This window comes from Ixodes scapularis, unplaced genomic scaffold (assembly GCF_016920785.2).
Source record: "Ixodes scapularis isolate PalLabHiFi unplaced genomic scaffold, ASM1692078v2 PGA_scaffold4__175_contigs__length_147842914, whole genome shotgun sequence".
NCBI classification, from domain to species: Eukaryota; Metazoa; Arthropoda; class Arachnida; order Ixodida; family Ixodidae; genus Ixodes; species Ixodes scapularis.
Window position 1 is genome coordinate 14109217 of NW_024609879.1, and position 19893 is coordinate 14129109.

Consider the following 19893-nt stretch of genomic DNA (forward strand, 5'->3'; position numbering starts at 1 on the left):
CGCTCCCGCAAAAAAATAATTGCATCAGTAGTAGAAAGAAAATCCCAGCCGAGAATAATGTCATGCGTGCGTGATGAGAGTACGACAAACTGAACTAAGTACAACACACCCTGTAAAAAAATACGAGTGGTGAAAACCGGAACGGCTTTGAGTAGGTGGGATCCTGCAGTTTTGAGGTTACCTTGATACGGTGCGACGACTTTCTTGAGACGACGACAAATATCCAAATGCATGACTGAAATTGCAGCCCCCGTATCAACTAAAGCTTGAATACTTTGACCTTGAATTTGAACTATGACGATGTTCGATGGGGATGTATGAGGACTTGAACGGTGTGATGATGTCGCAGCTGGTGCCTCAGAAGCTGCGGTTACAAGTTTCCCCCTTGTGCTTAAGGAGAGGGCTCTGCTCGTAGCATAGGCGATGTCGATCGCGGGCGCTGTGGTGAAGGCGATTGTCGTCGTGGTAGGCTTGCTGAACTCCCAGGGAACCTTGACGCTGGGGATGACGATCGGCCGTACTCAGAAGCCTGGTAGTGAAGGGAAGAGCTCCCAGCAGCAGTTTGTCTGAACCTTGCAGACGACTCGTCAGCTTGGCAACGACGGCTCACGCGGCAGACATGACCCGGTATTCCACAATAATAGCATACAGGGTGGCTGTTGATCAGTTGGTGAGCAGACTGCATGCGTGGCTGGGAGTAGCAAAACGGTTGAACATATGGCATACCGCCTGCAGGGTAGTTGGGTTTAAATCTTGGTACACCTATTTCTTCGTAGGTCGGTCGCATGGTTTGCAGCGGCAATGGAACCTGCGACGGAATAGAAGTCAGCTCGGTTTGGACTGGTGACCGCAATGCAGACTCTGTTGATGTAGGTGATGTTAGTGTTGGGCGGAGAGCTCGAGACACCTCCTCTCGAATAATGTGCTGAATCAATTCGCGCAAGCTGGTGCTATTGATGTCAGGGCATACTGGTGGGGCGGGTATGCTGCTCACCTCAGGGAGACGTTGGACTGTGGCAGCAACAGACAAGCGCTGTGTTTTGAGTTTGTGAGCTGGTGGCATATTTCTACAATCTTCTTCACGGTTGTCGGATTATGCACGAGTATGACTTGAAGAACGTCCTCGGCGATTCCTTTAAAGAGGTGACGCACCTTTTCGCGTTCCGCCATGTTTATGTATACTCGACGGCAAAGATCCAGCACGTCCTCAATGTAGGATGTAAATGATTCAGTTGGCTGTTGAGCGCGCAAAGCAAGCTTTCGGTCTGCTGTAATATGTCGCATCGCAGGCCTTCCAAACAATCCCCTAAGGCGGTTGGCAAACATTTGCCAGCTTTGAAAGTCTTGTTCATGGTTATAGAAGCAGAGTTTTGCGACGTCGGGCAGGTAGAAAATGGCGGTAGTCAATTTAGTAGCATCGTTTCAGTGATTGTAACGACTGGCGCGATCGTAGGCGTCAATCCAGTCGTCGACGTCAGCGTCACCAATACCGGAGAAAATATGAGGCTCACGTTGGCGAGTGGTGAGTACCGACTGGTATCCGAAGTCTGCATGGGTTGCCGTTGAGGTCATTGCGAAACTCGTAATGGCAGTAGGGGGTGTCATCGCTGCTTTTAATGTGAAAATACGGCTTCACAGCTCCAGCCTTGAGACCGCGGTGATGGAGAAAGGCCCGCACCTTCACCAAGTGAAACTAAAAAGAATAGTGAGACAAGAAAAGTGGTGTAACTGAAGGCACTGATAGGCTTCAGATTTTATAAAAGACGCGCGCGATCGTCGTTCTTCTTTCTGGTCTCCAGGCTTGTCGTCTTCTTCGCTACATATATATATATATATATATATGTATATATATATATATGTGTGTGTGTATATATACATGTATATATACATATACAGTGCAGCCGTGGTAATATTGTGAACGAAGAGGGGAAAAGATGATGATTGAATTTACTGCATTAAAGTTAGGGAAGGGGAAAGAGAGCGGGCGAAATACTGGGCCAGGAGCGGGGATTGAACCCACAACCTTCGCCTGTCCGGGGCGACGCCTTAACCGATTAGACCATCCCGGCCACTGATTTCGGCGGACTCAATTTCTGACCCGCTCTCTGTGTACTGTTTAGTTTCGAATTCGCTTAACTTGGTAGACGACAACCGTTGCTGATTGAAGGCCCGCGCTATTTCCGACATGCGGCAGTGACGTGGCACGTCATCTCAGCTTGCAAATGTCGGAAAGGGCCTGTCTTCAAAGAAATCTAGGGAACCACTCCTCCCCATAGCGACAGGCTGCACGGTGCAGCCTGTCTTTATGGGCATATATATATATATATATATACCTGGAGACCAACATATAGTAGCTTGAGTTCTGAAGCAGCTAGTATTGATTTGAAACAATGGTACATTTTCTGCTACCGCAACCAACACCCCGCCACCCTTTCTTTCTTCACTCTTATGACGATAGAATTGAAACCATTTCTGATAGCGCAAAATTTCACAGTTGCGTATATTACTGGACAACCATGTCTCGCTTAACATAACAATATCCGCGCTAGAAGAATCCACAACAGAAGACACATCATCCCGTTTTTTTTTTAATGCTTCTAATGTTGCTAAAAAAACGAATAATAGTATTAGGCAATGTATTGGTTGTAGCACCCTCACCGCTCCTAGAACGTCATGATAAAGCTGATTAGCATTTACGACGTCACTTTCAGATGAGGCAAGATCTGGCTGACGAGCGGAAGCTCGGCTAATAATTTCGGTGTTACGTCAAGGTAAATTCGGTTCTGGCTCCCGGGAGTTCAATTCACTTACACAATCTTTTTGAGCCATATAAATATAGCATTTATTTCCAATGAGAAGTTTGTCGAAGCGCAGCTTGAAAGGTAGGCCCCGAGGTTTTGCAAATTCTAGCAGCCTTCGCCGCGCAAGGCTTAACGACGGTACGAAATCCTCACTCACGGAAAAGGGTGTTCCTTTGACTTTGTAGTCTCAGAAGGGACGGTCTTTTGTTCTTTGTATGAAAACTTTTGTACAATTATTGGGCGAAATGTTTGCTGAGTATACATACCGAGACAATGCGCCCTTTCGATACACGACGGTGCAAGTACAATTCCATATTTCTCGAGACACTCGTCTACAACAGTCTTTTCGGACTGCGCCCATGTTTTCTTATCCTTACTAGAGAGCCAAAAAAAATTACCGCATCTCCACGTGGTGAATGATGTTGATTTGGGGCGAAGCTCTGGTGGTGCTGGTGGTGCTGATTTTATTGTTCATAGGTAGTGCTGATGGTGCTGATTTTTTTTATTGGTCATAGGTACTGCTGAAATCCGGGTTGCGTTTCGACTTCGTTATTACTGCTTTATGGTCGGTGAAATGCAGAGCCAGTAGTTCTTCTAGCGGATCAGCTTGTATCCGCTAGAAGCCGTGGGAACGCATCTCCACCGCTTAAGTCAACGGACCATGTCAGAAAGAGAATGTGTGGTATGGAACGTGGTTATAGACGCATTTGAGCATTTGACCGCAGCGCCCTCTCGTCTATAAACGTTGAGCCAATGCATGCAAAGTTTAACGCGATTATATACGCATTTGACCGCAGCGCCCTCTCCTGTATAGACGTTGAGCGGTTACATGCAACGTTTCATCCATGACAGAAACCCCCAGCTCTTGAGTTACTACCACATCTCAGAGGCCCCTACTCGTCCCGCAGTCGTGGCCGAGTGGTTAAGGCGATGGACTAGAAATCCATTGGGGTCTTCCCGCACAGGTTTGTATCCTGTAGACTGCGCAAATATTTTTTTTTATGTGAGCGCGGACGGACGAATGGACGGACGGACGGACAAGGCTAGACCCTAAGGAGCTTCGCCCCTAAAAAGATTTGATCTGCGCCCTCGGCTCTCTGCGTCACCGCAGCGTGCCCTGAGCTCCGACATCTCGATAGCAGCCGCGGCTATATTTGGGGCAGGGCCGACGTCGCTGGCAACGCTGACTGATTTCACCGTACAAATGTCACTTTCTAACTGGTTGACGCGTGCAGTGAGATTATACTGAGTGATTCCTGCGTGGAAAGCTGTTAAGCCTTTAAGTCTTTTAGTTCCTGGAAGTGTCAGTTTGCCCGGTCTGAAGCGCCGCAACAATTTTGTAAACTTTGTTTAGTAACTCTTCTGGTGCTTTGGACATGGGTCTAGGGTTGGGTTCAATATCCCCACCAAGTAATAGAAGCAGCCGATATCTTACACTTTCGTCACATGTAGTAACAACGCTAAACTGTTCTGAACATTTAAATTATTTTCAAATTATTTACCAACCAAAAATTGTACGCAGACATAGCAAGATATATTAAAATGTGAATGTTGAAAGGCAACTTACAAATACAGGGAAATATATTGGCTGAGCAATAATTGTAGTTATGTTATAAAAGAATCGTAAGTCAGTTTCCTAAAAATAGCTAAATGGACCGGTAATATTAACGAAAAAATGTAAAGTTTTTTTAACTCTTTTTAGCTATCTGCACTAACTTTAACTCACTTTTGATGGCAATTAACTAAAATTGAGCTAGCTTGTTTCGCATATCAATTTATGCAGTATTGAGCACAAGCACTTATAAATTCGTCGACATTTACTAAAGACACATTGTTAGCTGGAAGTTTGTTCCAGTTGGAAATTGCCAATTGTAAGGGTGATGTCTGGAAAAGTTTTGTACGTGATATTTGTAATAGTATCTTGTGCTAATGATCAAATCGAGGAAGAATACGGCGTGGCGGCTTTAAAAGCTCGAGCTTGAGGAGTTGGTTATTATAATGCATGCTATGGATGAAGGTTAGCCTAGAAGGTTTTCTTCTGGTAGAGAGGAGTGACAAGTCTGCCTTTTCTTTCAGCTGAGTTACGCTTGTGTGTCGACAATAAGCTTTGTAAATAAATCTGCTTGCCCTGTATTGAGTTGCCTATTTTTTAATTAGGTAGTCTTGAGAAGGATTACATAATAGAAGAATACTCTGATTGAGACCGACCATATGATTTGTAAGCGAGTAAGCGAACGACCGGTGGTGCCGGATATAAATTTCGTCTTAGAAAACCTAGACTTACTAGCCTTGCTGGCCACATAATTTACGTGATTTTGCCAGTGTAGGTTCTCGCTCAAAATAGCTCTTAGATGCTTGTAATTATTTACTTACTCGATCGATAAATGACTTATTCAGTAGTTAAAACTTACAATGGACTTTTTTTGTGGAGAAGCTTATGAATTTTGAGCTTGAGTTATTGATGTTCATTTGCCAGCAATCACACCACAAAGAGAGGGCGTCTTAGTCATGCTGTAGTGAGAGACAGTCAGTCTGGTCTTTGACAGTTCTATAAATTCCGAATCGGTGTGAGCACTTCGCGTACGAGAGGACTCATGCGCGGCGCTCTGTTCACATTATCGCTCACCCACACGCCGCCGGGAAAGAGGACTGCTGCCGCCGCGCTGGGAGGCCGGATTTGCTGTCTCCACTCTCTCGGGGGTGTCCACGACGATATGTGGTGGCCGCATTTGGCAGCATTTGGTCCTCTGAACTCCCATTGACTCCCCCAAGAGACCATAGGGTTTGAGCTACCCTACTGAAAAAAACCATATGAATTTTCCATACGGGTCTTCATATAGCATTATGGGATACGGGTCATACGGTTGGTACGGGTCATATGGTTGGTACGGGTCATATGGTTCGTATGGGTCATATGGTTCATACGGTTGGTACGGGTCATATGGTTCATACGGTTGGTACGGGTCATATGGTTGATACGGGTTGGTACGGTTTGTATGGTCCATATGGTTTGTATGGCCTATGGTTGTTATGGATGATATTGTTCATGCAGTTTAAATCGTTGATATGATCTATAGGCCAACGCACTATTTACCAACAAGCTTTCACGAGGTGTGAACAAATTCAGTTTCTACACGAGGTGCAAGCACTGCGTGTGCACAAGAACGACATTCACGTGACGTAAAGCGTCTGCACATGCGCCCTAACAGTAGCAGCGCCACCGTAGCAACGTGACGTCAGAGCCGCGTATTGGTGTATATCGATCGTATTAACCACATGGTTCACTCATCAGTGAAACATGAAGTTTAGCAGGGAAACACTTTCCTTTTAGAGCCTATGCAAGATAGCAGAAAGTGCATGCACAGAGAAATGCTCGAACTTCGAGAAATTGTGAACATGCATTCCACCCGCAGGCTCGTTTATTTGTCCTCCAGTCTCAGGCTTTGAAGTAGCTCGTGCATGCTAATGAGGCAATTCTTTGAGGCGAGCTGTATCTGCTTTCCCAGTTGGTCACAGGCTGACGCACCTCCGACGGGCATCTGAAAGTAATGTAAACAAAACCGACAGTCACATTACATGTTCTCGTAAAATAGTTTGTACAATATCTATCTAGTCACTAAACCCTTTTCAAAAGTCTATCAAGCAACAATGGCTGTCAGTACTGCTTGCTCACGAAGTGCGTGACTGGATCTGAGTTCTCGCTGAACGCTGACGCAGGGCTCGCTTTCAGTATATGCTCAGAGTATGAGAGCAAGCAATGGCGGACAGGCGTTCGCACTGACGTTGGAAAAGGGTCTATTGACTTAAATTTTATGACTGACCTAATATTTAAAATCATCTACCTTCTGCAACTTTCACATTTTGAAAACAATCACAAACATTTATCAAGGCAATACATCATCGCATGACGGAAAATACATAACATACAACTTTCGTCAACTTACATAGCATACAACTTTCGTCACCACGGGACGTCTCTGCAGTCTCCCGGGACGCAGACCTCCCACGTGGTCACACCCCGGTCCAAGCATCCCTCTCGTTCCGTTTCCCAGAAGAACGCAGGAACAGGCAGCTGTCCCGATCGTACGCCGAGACCCAAACGTCTCCACTTTTCTCCATTGTTCGTTAGCACCCGGTCCGAAGGCTGAGGAAGCGGGCCTCTGTTTCTCAGCGGGGTGTCAGGGGGGTCAGCTCCCGCTGTGCCCGGTGGCCCGCTCGGCGTCGCTCAGAAGCTGCACCCCACCCACGCCGCGTCGGTCAGCATGTTCGGCGGCGCCAGAATGCCGAGCCCGAGACTGGTCAGTCGATGGGAGGTCGATGGCGCTGCCAGGAAGCCGAACCTGCTCTCTGGGTGGCCTATCATAACAGAATGCATCCACCAGGTGCACATTGAAAGTCGTTTATTTAGCTTTAAAATTAGTTTTCTTGTGCTTTTCAACGGAAGACTGGTGATTTTGAGGTTAGGGTGCAACATGCAACACATTAAAGCTAGAAAATGAGCGGTGAAATTTCGTTTCCCTACACCTTTAATGGAAGTGTAGCCAAATAATCTTAGTATAGTATAATTAATAAATTATTCTATGCATGGACAGGAACGTTTAGTTAAGTAAGTCATCCCTGCAGTCCATTAAGCACAAAATTTTAGTTTAGACTAGACAAATGTAAGCCGGAAACACTCAAATCCTGGAATTCATAAGGAAATAACTTTATTTGCGCTTACTGCAGACTTATTTTTCGCGGGCTCCATATTTCGCAATTAAGGTCGAAGCTGAAGTTTTGAAATAATTCGCGGGTTCTAATTTTCGCGATGCAGTGGGATCTCCATATAGATTCCAATGTGTTTACACTTTACCGGAATTGTTTACGGGACCTACTTTTTCAGCAATTGTAGCCGATTCGTAAAAACGATTCGACAGCAATCTCAACCAAGCGATTCAACAGCGACCTCAACCATGGGGTTGCTGTCACGTGCCTTGCTTCGACGCTCTTACTGGGTCAGGAAGGCCGCAGCCTCCACAGCTCGTCAAGTTATCGTGAAACACAGAGTATAGTTTCTGCACTCGGAGTAAGGGTAAAGGATCGCAAACTCAACATGCCCAGCACCTGGAAGAAGGCATAGGACATACACCTCGAGGTTAAAGGGATACTGAACTGAAATTTTGAACTCGCAAAACAAGGCTGGACAGATAAGCGGGACGTTGCAAAACCCAAGAACATCACTCATACAGCGATATCTCTAACGGATCGCCATATTTTTAGAAAAGAAGTGCCCGGCCGAGGAGGCCGACGAGACAAGGCACGTCACGATTCTCATTCCGTCTCCTCCTCCCTACGTCCCGTGTCAAGCTGGTGAACCGAAGCGAGGAGGAGAGAAGCGAGGCCGCTTCCCCTCATTCTCAAATTCTCCCGGAGGACAGTGATGTCAAAGACCTCGCTTGATCGTGCCCTTCTTTTCCAAAAGTGCAGCGATCTGTTTGAGACATCGATGTACGAGTAATGTTTTGGAGTTCGTAAAGTCCTGTTCAACGCCTCTAGAGCCTTATTTCGCGAAATTCAAATTTCGGTTCAGTATCCCTTTAACAAGCCACACGCCAGATAAGGTGCTCCATCTGTGTTTAATGGTTCCAGAAATCTATCGATGCCCTTGCACCAGCGGAGTTGAATCGTTCATTATGAAAAGCAAACCAACAAAACTGCATGATGTTTGGCAAAAATAGGTTACAGCCTGTGCTTTTGATTTGGAACTTCAGAAAGATGAGCTCAATTCTCTGGAAATTAGAAACTATGTATATTCTGAAAGAATTACTGTTCTGCATATCAAGGTTGTCTCGCTAAAATAAAAAAATAAATACCAGAAAAAAGTACTAACCTGATACGCACCTATGAAGTCTTGTTTTGGCTAGCAGTGACCGGCCCTGGTTAGCAATGACTCCATGTCCCCAGGATTGAAATGATGGTTAAGTAACGTGCACCCCTTATGCACTTTTTGGTACAACTGGAAGAGACAAAGCATCTTGTTAAAAATTACCAATCCTTTTCACGAGCGAATTTTGCAGTTCATGATTCCTGAAAGTCATTTCCCACAATAGTGTTAAATTAGAACAATGAGAGCAAAGTTGTTTCAGTAAAGGGCCCCTGAAAAGAAAAACAAATGTTTTTTTTAAACAGACTTGTTGGGACACACGTGTCAAATAATTAATTTTACGTGAAAAAAAAATTGGTCAGAGCAATATTGACGGCGCGAGACGCAATTTAGTCGGTAGTCACCTCCTTTCCACCTGTTTCCTCTGGGCACTTCGAGCGAGTAGAGGAGAGGGAGATCAGCTTCGCCTTCGTGTTGAGGTGGCGAGAGCGAATGACCATTCCGGGACGTCATGGACTTTGCGCGCAGAATTTAAAATAAATCTCTTGCCGTCAATATTGCTCTAAAAATTAATTATTTTCGCATAAAATTTATTTTTTGGCACGAGTGTCCTTATCAGACTGTTCAAAAAACTTTTTTTTTTTCCAGGGGGCCTTTAAGAGGTGTTTGCCTGATATGCATCAGTGGAATCAGGTATTGACTAGCAATGACTTATTGCCCCCGTGACTGAAGTGCTGTTTCAGTAAAGTGCCGTTCACACACTTGTGACCGAGTAAGACCGAGAGAGACCAGACCGGTTTTTAAGCCTTTTGCGAGTTCTTAGGACGGGATGCGCCAGAACGCAGCTGGTCCTAAGAGATTGCAAGTGGCTTGAAAACCGGTCTCGTCTCTCATGGTCGTACTCGGTTGCAAGAGTGTGAACGGGCCTTAATGCTTCCTGCACAAAAAATTCAAATGTAAGAACACAAGCCCCAAAATGTTTGTGCCATTCTCCTCCCCCTACTCTTCTGTGCATTTTTTTTTTATCCCTTGGCAAATCCTAAAGAATTCAAAATGCTTATCCTACATCCTTCCGTTAGACTGAGTGGGTAACCCGGAGAATTCATTGTTTGTGAGAACACTTTTCCATTCACCCCATGCTGTTCTTGAAAGCAGAAACTCCTCTCTCTTAACCACAGTCATTAAGCACTTTTCATAGACCATGCACACAAGGTTGGCAATGCCAGCACAAGCTCATGTCTTCACTTTGAGCATGGATTAAGCATATATAACTAAATCTGAGACACCGGAAGAAGGAAAAAGGAGGACACAAAAAAGAGGACGACACACATAATGTCTCGAACACAGCTGCAGGTTAATTCTAAAACCACACCATTTTATAGGGGTAAACCGCAGTCAATGCCAAGAACCCTCACACTAAGTCACACCCCCAGATTGTCAGCAAGGGGGAAAAAAGAACTGCCCTCAACGTTCCCACACTGGCCAAAGTCAACCCACCGACTAAGAAGTAAAAAAAAAATGCAGCTGTGGTTGAGACGTGTTGTGTTTGATGTTCTCTTTTTCACGTCCTTCTTCCGGTGTCTCAGGTTTAGTTATGTATGCAATTCACCACCCTTGCCTGTACTTTTACTCTTCTCTCAATTAAGCATATGCCTGCAATTCGTAATATCTGAACTATGGAAAGTCTCTGATCCACCAAGCCTTTTCCATTATGAGCAGGCATTATTTATAAAAACCTCCTTTCATTACATTGTTTCAGAGAACAATTGTTCTTTCTTAATTAGGATCAACTGATCATATTAGGATAATTGCCAAATAATGGCAAATTCACATGATACATCGAATTGCAATTTTCATCCGTGCACCATTTGTCAAGTTACCATCATGTAGGCTATTCCTGAGATTTGTCCCTCGTCCGCGGACACTCATACTGAAAGGGCAGAGTGCCTTCTTAATCGCAGATATTTGGCAAGTGAGTTACTCGAAAAGCGTTTTTATGGTAGAGTAGCAACAGCTCACGAATATTTTTGTTTTCAAATCAGTCAAACAAAGAGAGTGGATCATTGCTTTGTCGCGCCACTCTTAAATCTCCACGCGTGAAAGAAGCTGCAAGAACTTTGCCCAGCTGACACGCCACAGGTCCTGGTACTCCTCCGGGTTGGTGTCAAAAAGCTTGTCAAAACTCGCCTAGCATGCTGCAATCTTTCCTGCAGATCCACCAGTTTTCCATCCAGCAAGACCTTTCTTATGGCTTGTGCTGAAGAGTGGTGCACAAGCGAGCAGTGTGTAAAGGTATTTCCAAATGCCTCTCCGCGACCCCAGGACTTCATCGCTATGATGCTGAAGCCTCCTGAAGCAGGATCATACTTGTGTCATGTCGTTAGTAAAGTAAGTGACACTTCGCTCTAAGCCTGCCACTATGTTTTAGCCCACTTGGTATGTAACAGCGGCACACAACGATTCCTTTTCATGATAGCACCGTGATCCTAGTCGCAAACATCACTTCTGCTCTTGGAAAACAGTGCCACACTGCGATGTAGGCGTTTTGCAAAATTGCAAGGCTGCGAATAGGTATAGTATGTCCTCGCTCTCGCCTGCTCGTCTCCTTAGTGTGGATGCGCTTGGGGGACTAACGTTCCATGGACGTCTTGTCACTTGATAAACCCATCCGCGGATTAGCACGTCGTGTAAATCAGCCATAGATGGACTGCGGAGTCTGCAATCACTTAACATTTTTCTTGACGTTGCCTGCACGTCATGAAAATGTGTTTCGTATTCAATTAGATATTCTCGAAGAAACAAGGAAACTGCATAATGATGTCGCACAATATTCACCTTAACCACTTAACCGGTTTTTGTTTTACAATTTTTCATCCTAAATTGTTTTTTTTTTTTCCCCTTTTCTAAAGCTTGTGCGGCTTGGGCCGCACGTGACTCCACAATCGGTCGCCATCCTTAAAAACGTGTACAATAAAAATAGGCGTGCTGCCATCTCTCAGCAGCACCGCAAAATAAGCTCGGAGCGGGCCTGGGACGTCCAAAACAGCCAAGGGGCAAGGTAGAATGCGTGGACGTGCTACATTCCTCCTAAATGCCTAGGGAACGGCTCTAGGTGGAAGAGCTAGGCTTGCTTAAAACAGTTAAAGGACACATGCAAAGAAAGCAAACTTTTTTTTTAAACAGCCGGATTAGGAAAAGGAAGTCATAAAACAAATTTACAACGAAAAAGAAAACTTTTTAGAGCTATATTTACGGCGCTAAACGAATTTGTAGTTGGCGCCCGCGGGCACCGCGGAGAAGTGGCCCTTATTTAACACGTGATTGGCCGCTATTTGTCACATGGTACCGTAAAATACCGAGCAAGCACCCACTCAAACTTTAGAGATAATCGTGAAAAAATCGGGGATGGGCCCTTCTTCGCTCATCAATTTTACATATAAATGTACTTTGTGTATTTTCTCAGATCCTACAAATTTGGGAATGGGCGCTTAGTGTGGTGTGGGCGGATGCACAGTATTCTACGGTACTTGCACTCTTTCGGATGCTTCGTATGGTCTCGAAAAGTTACTTATTCATCTTCGTTTGAAGTGCAACAAAAAACAAAGATTAATAAGTTACTTTTAGAGCCCAAAGGAAGCTCCTGAAAAAGCGCAAGCAGACGTGATAAACCTTTGAATTAAAACGAAAGAAACACACAAGAGGACGAAACAGACGACACAGCTTTCGACTTGCGACTACAGATTTACTGGGGCGGCTCGCCGCTCAGAGCTCGACTTGGGGAGGCGATGGGGAAAGGGGGGAGGGGGATGAGGGGAGGTGTAAGAAACACAGGGAGACCGTTGCGGGGGCGAACACAGCGGGCGGTCGGGAGTCTGGTCCACGGCGTGGTCTGGTCCGTGTCGCCTCTCTCGTAGATGACACCTCGCGTCGCTTCGTGCCGTCGGGGGCGCGGCGGAGAGCGGGCGGAGGGGGGGGGGGAGGGTGGGGGTCATCGGAATTCCCCGGGGAAGGCGCAAGACGGACCGGAGCACAAGAGGGTCAGGCGAAAACAGAAGGCGAGAAGAAGTAAGAACAGAGGGTGGCTTTCCGGGGTTGTTTTTGTCTGCCACTGTTTTCCCAAACATTTAAGTTCTAGTGTCGCGTGTGCTGGGGGGCTCCCCTCCCTCGCAGGAAGCTAATCTCTCTCTCCGAGAGGGAAAGGGAAGGGCTGGAAAGGTTTGTTGTCGCTGACTTGATACTTACGGATTCTATTATTTCTCTTCCGAATCGAGATCGGTGTCCACCTATGATTTTTGTTTGGGTGAAATGGGGCGTGCAAGAGGAACATTTTTTTGCGTGGACAACAACCGGATGCACGGAATCTTCGGGCGGGCTCGTGATCTCCCTCGCGTGTTCACGGAGACGGTCGTTGATACATCAGCCCGTTTGACCGATGTACTCCGCTCCGCACGAAAGAGGGATCGTGTACACTTTCTTTCGCGCGCAGGGGCGGAAGCACTGGGCGTGTTTTTTAGTGCAGGAGGGCGGAGGTTCGGGATTGTTGACGCGCTTGCACATTCCACCCAATTTGAATTTGCAGGTGAAAAGGACCCTGGTGTCGAATTTGCGTGCAAGCGCACTCAAACGATGGGATGTGTTGTGCACGTAGGGAATGCAAGCAGGGCGGGAGGAGAAGGATCTGGGTGGGGAATTGCGGGAGCGGCTCCCGGACTGCACGATCAACTTTTTGATGTTGTTTTCAATCAGATCCGCGGGGTATCCTGCCCCCTGAAGCCTAGCCGTTTGGCGCGACAGACTCTCCTTGATAAGGTGGGGACAGGACTTTTTACAAGAGGAGGAGAGAAGAGATTTGACGATGCCGGATTTTACTGTCTTCGAATGATGGCTAGCGAAAGGAAGGACAGGTTTTTGAGAGCGCTGTTGGAAGGACCAGCGTAGGCCGTGGGAGGAAGGGGTGAGGCGGAGATCCAGAAATTGGAGCCCCTCCTGGCTAGCATCCTCTTTTGTGAAGGAAAGACCCCCAGCGTTGGCAGCGAAGGCATGCAGGACAGAGACGTCCGAGGTAGATGATGGGTGAACGACGAGGTAATCATCCACGAACCTGAATATCCTGCATCCAGAACCGGAGCGAGCAAGATCCTCCTGCACCGCACGATCCACGAAGAAGAGAAAGATCTCACTTAAGATCGGTGCGAGGCAGGAGCCAATGCACACTCCAGACCTCTGGATGAAGATCTCCCCCTCGTACTCGACGAGGGAGGATCTCAGGTAGAGCCGGAGGAGGTCGAGAAAGCCTCCGGTGGGTATTCCGGACGCGTTCTGAAAGCTCGTCACCCCATGCATCTCAATCGCTTCGGACACAGAGTTTAGAAGAATTTTGAGGTCGAGGTTGTAGTACATGTCCTCAATGTCCAGAGAGAACAGGTTGAGGTCATGATCGGCATGCTTCGTTGTAAGGTAATCAATTACCTCAAGAGAGTCTCTCACGCGGTAGGGGTGAGGAAGATCAATAGAGGAGAGATGCCTTTGAAGGTAGAGGGCGAGCGGCTTCTGCCAGCATCCCCTCTCGGAGACGATGCTGCGAAGGGGAATGTCTGGCTTGTGCGTCTTCGCCGAGAAGAAGATAGTCAGATACTGTTTGGAGGGAGAAGAGATCAAATTTTTTAGGGAGGGGAGGTTTAAAGAGGAGCAGAGAGACTTTGCCTCAGAGCGGAGGGCCCCCGACGGACGCTTCTTGAGGGGGACAAAGTTCTTTTTCAGGGCCAAGTCCGCTTTCTTGGAGAAGTCGCCCCGATCAATTACCACGAATCGACCCTCCTTGTCTGCCTCGAGCAGCACAAGGTCTGACTGGCGGAGCTCGCTTACCACGCGTGACACCCCCGAGCCAGCCGGTGTCGTCACGGCACCGTGGTGGCAGATGACTCCCGTCGCCGCCGCAACAAAGTCCTGTCGGTCGGGCTCCGTGATCCTTGCCGCAATCTCGTACACAGACGCCAGTTGGTCGACCCTCGACGACGGGGTGGGGGGCGCTAGCCATCATTCGAAGACAGTAAAATCCGGCATCGTCAAATCTCTTCTCTCCTCCTCTTGTAAAAAGTCCTGTCCCCACCTTATCAAGGAGAGTCTCTCGCGCCAAACGGCTAGGCTTCAGGGGGCAGGATACCCCGCGGATCTGATTGAAAACAACATCAAAAAGTTGATCGTGCAGTCCGGGAGCCGCTCCCGCAATTCCCCACCCAGATCCTTCTCCTCCCGCCCTGCTTGCATTCCCTACGTGCACAACACATCCCATCGTTTGAGTGCGCTTGCACGCAAATTCGACACCAGGGTCCTTTTCACCTGCAAATTCAAATTGGGTGGAATGTGCAAGCGCGTCAACAATCCCGAACCTCCGCCCTCCTGCACTAAAAAACACGCCCAGTGCTTCCGCCCCTGCGCGCGAAAGAAAGTGTACACGATCCCTCTTTCGTGCGGAGCGGAGTACATCGGTCAAACGGGCCGATGTATCAACGACCGTCTCCGTGAACACGCGAGGGAGATCACGAGCCCGCCCGAAGATTCCGTGCATCCGGTTGTTGTCCACGCAAAAAAATGTTCCTCTTGCACGCCCCATTTCACCCAAACAAAAATCATAGGTGGACACCGATCTCGATTCGGAAGAGAAATAATAGAATCCGTAAGTATCAAGTCAGCGACAACAAACCTTTCCAGCCCTTCCCTTTCCCTCTCGGAGAGAGAGATTAGCTTCCTGCGAGGGAGGGGAGCCCCCCAGCACACGCGACACTAGAACTTAAATGTTTGGGAAAACAGTGGCAGACAAAAACAACCCCGGAAAGCCACCCTCTGTTCTTACTTCTTCTCGCCTTCTGTTTTCGCCTGACCCTCTGGTGCTCCAGTCCGTCTTGCGCCTTCCCCGGGGAATTCCGATGACCCCCACCCCCCCCCCCCCCCCCTCCGCCCGCTCTCCGCCGCGCCCCCGACGGCACTAAGCGACGCGAGGTGTCATCTACGAGAGAGGCGACACGGACCAGACCACGCCGTGGACCAGACTCCCGACCGCCCGCTGTGTTCGCCCCCGCAACGGTCTCCCTGTGTTTCTTACACCTCCCCTCATCCCCCTCCCCCCTTTCCCCATCGCCTCCCCAAGTCGAGCTCTGAGCGGCGAGCCGCCCCAGTAAATCTGTAGTTGCAAGTTGAAAGCTGTGTCGTCTGTTTCGTCCTCTTGTGTGTTTCTTTCGTTTTAATTCAATGTACATTACCAACACGCTCAAGTCTATAAGTGATAAACCTGTGCACCGGTAAGATGACGGCGGCGGCACCCCAGAGCACACAAACTTGCACGACGACGGCGGCGCCGCCGTGGAGAAATGCATTGGAGCGGCAGCGCACAGTGCTCAGCATGCGGCGGCAGCGGGTCTCCGCGGCTTCGGCGACACAGCGCGGCGGTGCACAGGTCTAACACGTGACCAGCGACGGCTCTCACGGGCGCCAACTACAAATTCGTTTTGCGCCATAAATATAGCTCTAAAAATTGTATTTTTTCGTTGTAAATTTGTTCTAAAGCAATCTTTTTCCATCAAGGCTGTTTTAAAAAAAAACAATGTTTTTTTTCCTTTGCATGTGTTTTTTAAGGGTTTAAGGAGCTGCAGTACCTTCCATGTCATTGAATCTTATGTAGTAGTATATGATTCTAAGTCACAAGACTAGGTTACAGAAAGTAACAAGAAAAAGGAAGACAGGACATCATATTGTTTCATATTCTAATTTTTTCATCAGTCCCGTATTAAAAGGTTTTCATAATAAAACTTGCACTTGTATTTTATCTACACTTCTCTTTCTCACAACGTCCTGTCTACCAAATGGACCAGCGAAGTAAACTCCCCCCCCCACACATACACACAATGCACAATTGAAATTTTTGAACACATTATACCATGAATGTATTGGGCATCTGAACCAAGCTAAAGAAAAATTTTTGGTCTGAGGAAATAAAGGGTTACAAAACTGAAAAACATAGCAGTAGCATACTTCTCACTTTAGCATGTGTAAAAGAACCATTCATTTCTATTAGAAAGGTAGAAAAGCCAAAGGCTCAGGTTACTCACCGACAGCAACTACCAGGAAAGCAGGGGGGCATGATTGTGGAGGCAGCTGGTCTCCAATGCTTGTGCCTTTCTGAAAATTGGAAGTAAGACTTTTAAAGCAAAATGACCCCAACTATTGCCACAAAACATTCTTTCATTCCATTTCTCGTATCAAAAAAGTTGGTATGAGGAACTTTGCCGGGCTGACACGGTGCAGATTCTGGTATTCATCTGCGTCGAAAAGCTCCTGTCAAATCGTGTCTAGAACGACGGAAGCGCTTTGCATCTCCAATGAACCGTTCAGCCAGCAAGACCTTTCTTGTAGGGGTGTCACAAACCAGCCGACGTTCGAGTTTGACCAGGTTCGACTTTTTCCAACTTCTTGCGAAAAGTTAGAAAAATGTTCGACTGCTGTTCGCACGCGCGACATGCTGGCCAGTTGGCTTCGGATTGGATGGTGATGGCTAAGGGATGAATTAAGGGCGGCACCTATTGGTTATTCCAGTTAATACAGTACAAAAAAGTAAGTTATTAACTTGTTCAGTAGTTAGAGTTAGTTTCTTTTATTTGCAAGTGTTTATAAAATTAAAATAACCTTTTGAGTGAAACACAATTTTTGTAGACCTAGACATGCTTGTATCATGGTCTTGCCACGCTGTCCACAAAGTCGAACAAGTCAAATCTGGTTAAAAGTTTCGAAGGTTTGTCGAAACGGTTTGACACAGTCGAACCCCAAATGCTCGACCTAAAAATCCGGTTTGCCAAAAGTTCGCGGCACCCCTACTTTCTTGTGGCTGTGGTGTACTGAAGGCGCAAGCACGGAGTGAGTGAAGGCGTCTCCAAATGCCCCGTGGCGAGCCCAGGACTTCGTCGCTTCTACGCCAAAGTCTCCTCGAGTAGGACTACGCTTGTGTTTTTATCATGACTTTGTTTAGTAAAGCTAATGGTGCTTCGCACTAAGCCTATCATTGTGTTAAGTCTCCCTCTGCACGTAACAGTGGCGCAGAGTTCTTTTTTTAAAGTAGAAAATGTTGATTTCGATTTGTGACAACTGTGTCACAGTGTGATCGCACAATGTTAGAGTTTCTCAGCAGTGTGGGGCCGCGAACATGTTTGGTACGTCCTGCCTGTCGTTTGTGAGTGTGCTCCTTTGTGTGGATCAGTTCGTCGTATGAATCAGCCATCAATGAAGAGTGCTGTTCATTTTGAACTTGATATAAATTAACTGAGCAGCACCATTTTGTAGGATGGCTAACCCGCCTAAAACCCCCTGATGTGTTTGTGTTAGTTTTGGAACTGGCGTGTAAGTGCCAGTGCACGAGGCCCATGCAGCACTTGTAAGCAAATGGCAATATAGCCCTGAAAGGAGAGGTACTTAGAAGTGAATTCTTTGCAGCTCGGCATAAAGCTATCTCGCCTCTGCCTCCTTCATAAAGTCGACTATCATTGCCCCGACCTCAAGAACTCTTTGTTATCACCTCCGGAATGAACATCATCTTGTATTTCCAGTTCCACAAACGCATTCAATCAGTCTTTCCTTTCTCAAGCCATCTGCGACTGGAACAGCCTACCATCCACCATCGTAATCCCAGAAGTATTTCTAGCAAGCTTACGGATTCATTTTTCTTGTTAAAAGTATTTTATTGCCACTGTGTATGATTAATGAGCTTCCTTTTCTTGTTTGTCTTTATTTGTATAACAATGGCACGTAAGTGCCAGTGCACGAGTTGCACACTGCACGAATCCTGACCATGCCCTTAAGGTGAAAATAAATTAAATGAAATGATTGGCAACACAGCACTCACTCGTGGCAAGTCTCTCTCGCATTCGCACAATAAAGGCTGAAACGCATGTAAGCGGTTTAGCAAGCAACGAGACGAGCAACTGAGACTTGTCACTGTAGCTCGGTTTTTGGATTTCTAGAAAATGTCGCTCAATTGCTTGACTGCTTGCTCCTGTCACTTTCAAGCGATTACCTTGTCGCGAGACTGACTGAGTGATAGCAAAATGGTTGCCATTGCTTGTCTCTTCGCTCGCTCAATCGCTTACACGTAATTTATACTTTTTGGCTGTTGGTGCTTGCAAAAATGTAAAGCGTGAATTTTATCAAAGGCTTTGTTCTCGCCGACTCTCAGACTGCTGCGAAAACTTTGGGTTCCAGTGAAATAAGATCACGTGATTTCTTACTTTGCTTATGAACCGAGGAGGAAAGCTGAGGAGGCAGTAGCTTGAAAATCAGCTCATGGTCTCCTCAAGTTGTTTGGAACACCTTTTTTTCTGTTTTCTTTGGCACTACTCAATGCGCGTTTTTTTTCTCCCGACCTTCACAATAAAGTATTGCCAGAGGGTTAGTAAATGAGCGCTACATATACAGCACTTTGTATAAAAAGTCCGTGCCACAGTCGATAAATAACTCCTTATACTCTTCTCAAGCAACGTCACCAATACAGACGGTACTTCCAAAGGCGCAGGTCACGCAATATTTCGAGTAGTTTCCCAGGACGAAAATCGAACTTGGATCCGACCTCCCACAGTGGAAACAAACGGGGTGCAAATACGAGCGCTAGGACGCAAACTGGTACCTTCAGCAGTCATGGGTTCCGCAAAACACACCGCCTAGCTAGGTGGTACCAAGCCGCCACCCGATTTGCAGGACTCAAGCTTTGAACACCGATCTAAGAGATAAAGCTCCCCGATCACTCACCAAGCGCCTCGCTCGGCGCCCCACGCCCCCGTGGGAACTTGCCTCTGGGTCCGTTCCCGCCATTTGACTGCTCGCTCAGTGACAGGTCGGTTCCGGTACTTCCTTGGAAAAAGCTTGAGGGTCATCCAATGCGCAAAGAATGTGTGCGACAAGGAACCGCACACGTCCGCTTTCACGCTGCCTGCACACACAAGAACACGCCATACACGCTCCGAAAAGAAAGGGCTGGAAAAGTACTCACCAAGTAGACTGAAACCCACAGCTGGCCCTATGGGCACGCCGGCACCTGGGACACTTTGTTTCTTCAAGAACGTTCTTCGATGTTTTTCCGTAAGCCTAAAGGCCTGAAACCGCCCGAAATACGGTGGCCCGAGAGTTAGCAGCTTGGTTTGTTTTTGATTGTGGTGACGATGGCGATGGCGATGCGGCGACGTTCGCTGG

The 19893-nt window shown here is 47.1% G+C and overlaps 1 long non-coding RNA gene across 3 annotated transcripts; it reads right to left on the minus strand.

The window, feature by feature from the left end:
* Positions 1-7116: 7116 nt before the first annotated feature.
* Positions 7117-19618, minus strand: LOC115320369. Of its 3 annotated transcripts, none has more exons than XR_005718060.2 (4): positions 19453-19618; positions 16770-16839; positions 8671-8796; positions 7117-7157 (listed from the first exon to the last, which is right to left on the minus strand). It is a non-coding gene; the product is annotated as an uncharacterized LOC115320369 (long non-coding RNA). The 3 variants fall into 3 exon arrangements; XR_006078238.1 differs by having other exon boundaries at positions 7128-7157; positions 8682-8796; XR_006078239.1 differs by having other exon boundaries at positions 7130-7148; positions 8682-8796; positions 19453-19617.
* Positions 19619-19893: the final 275 nt, after the last annotated feature.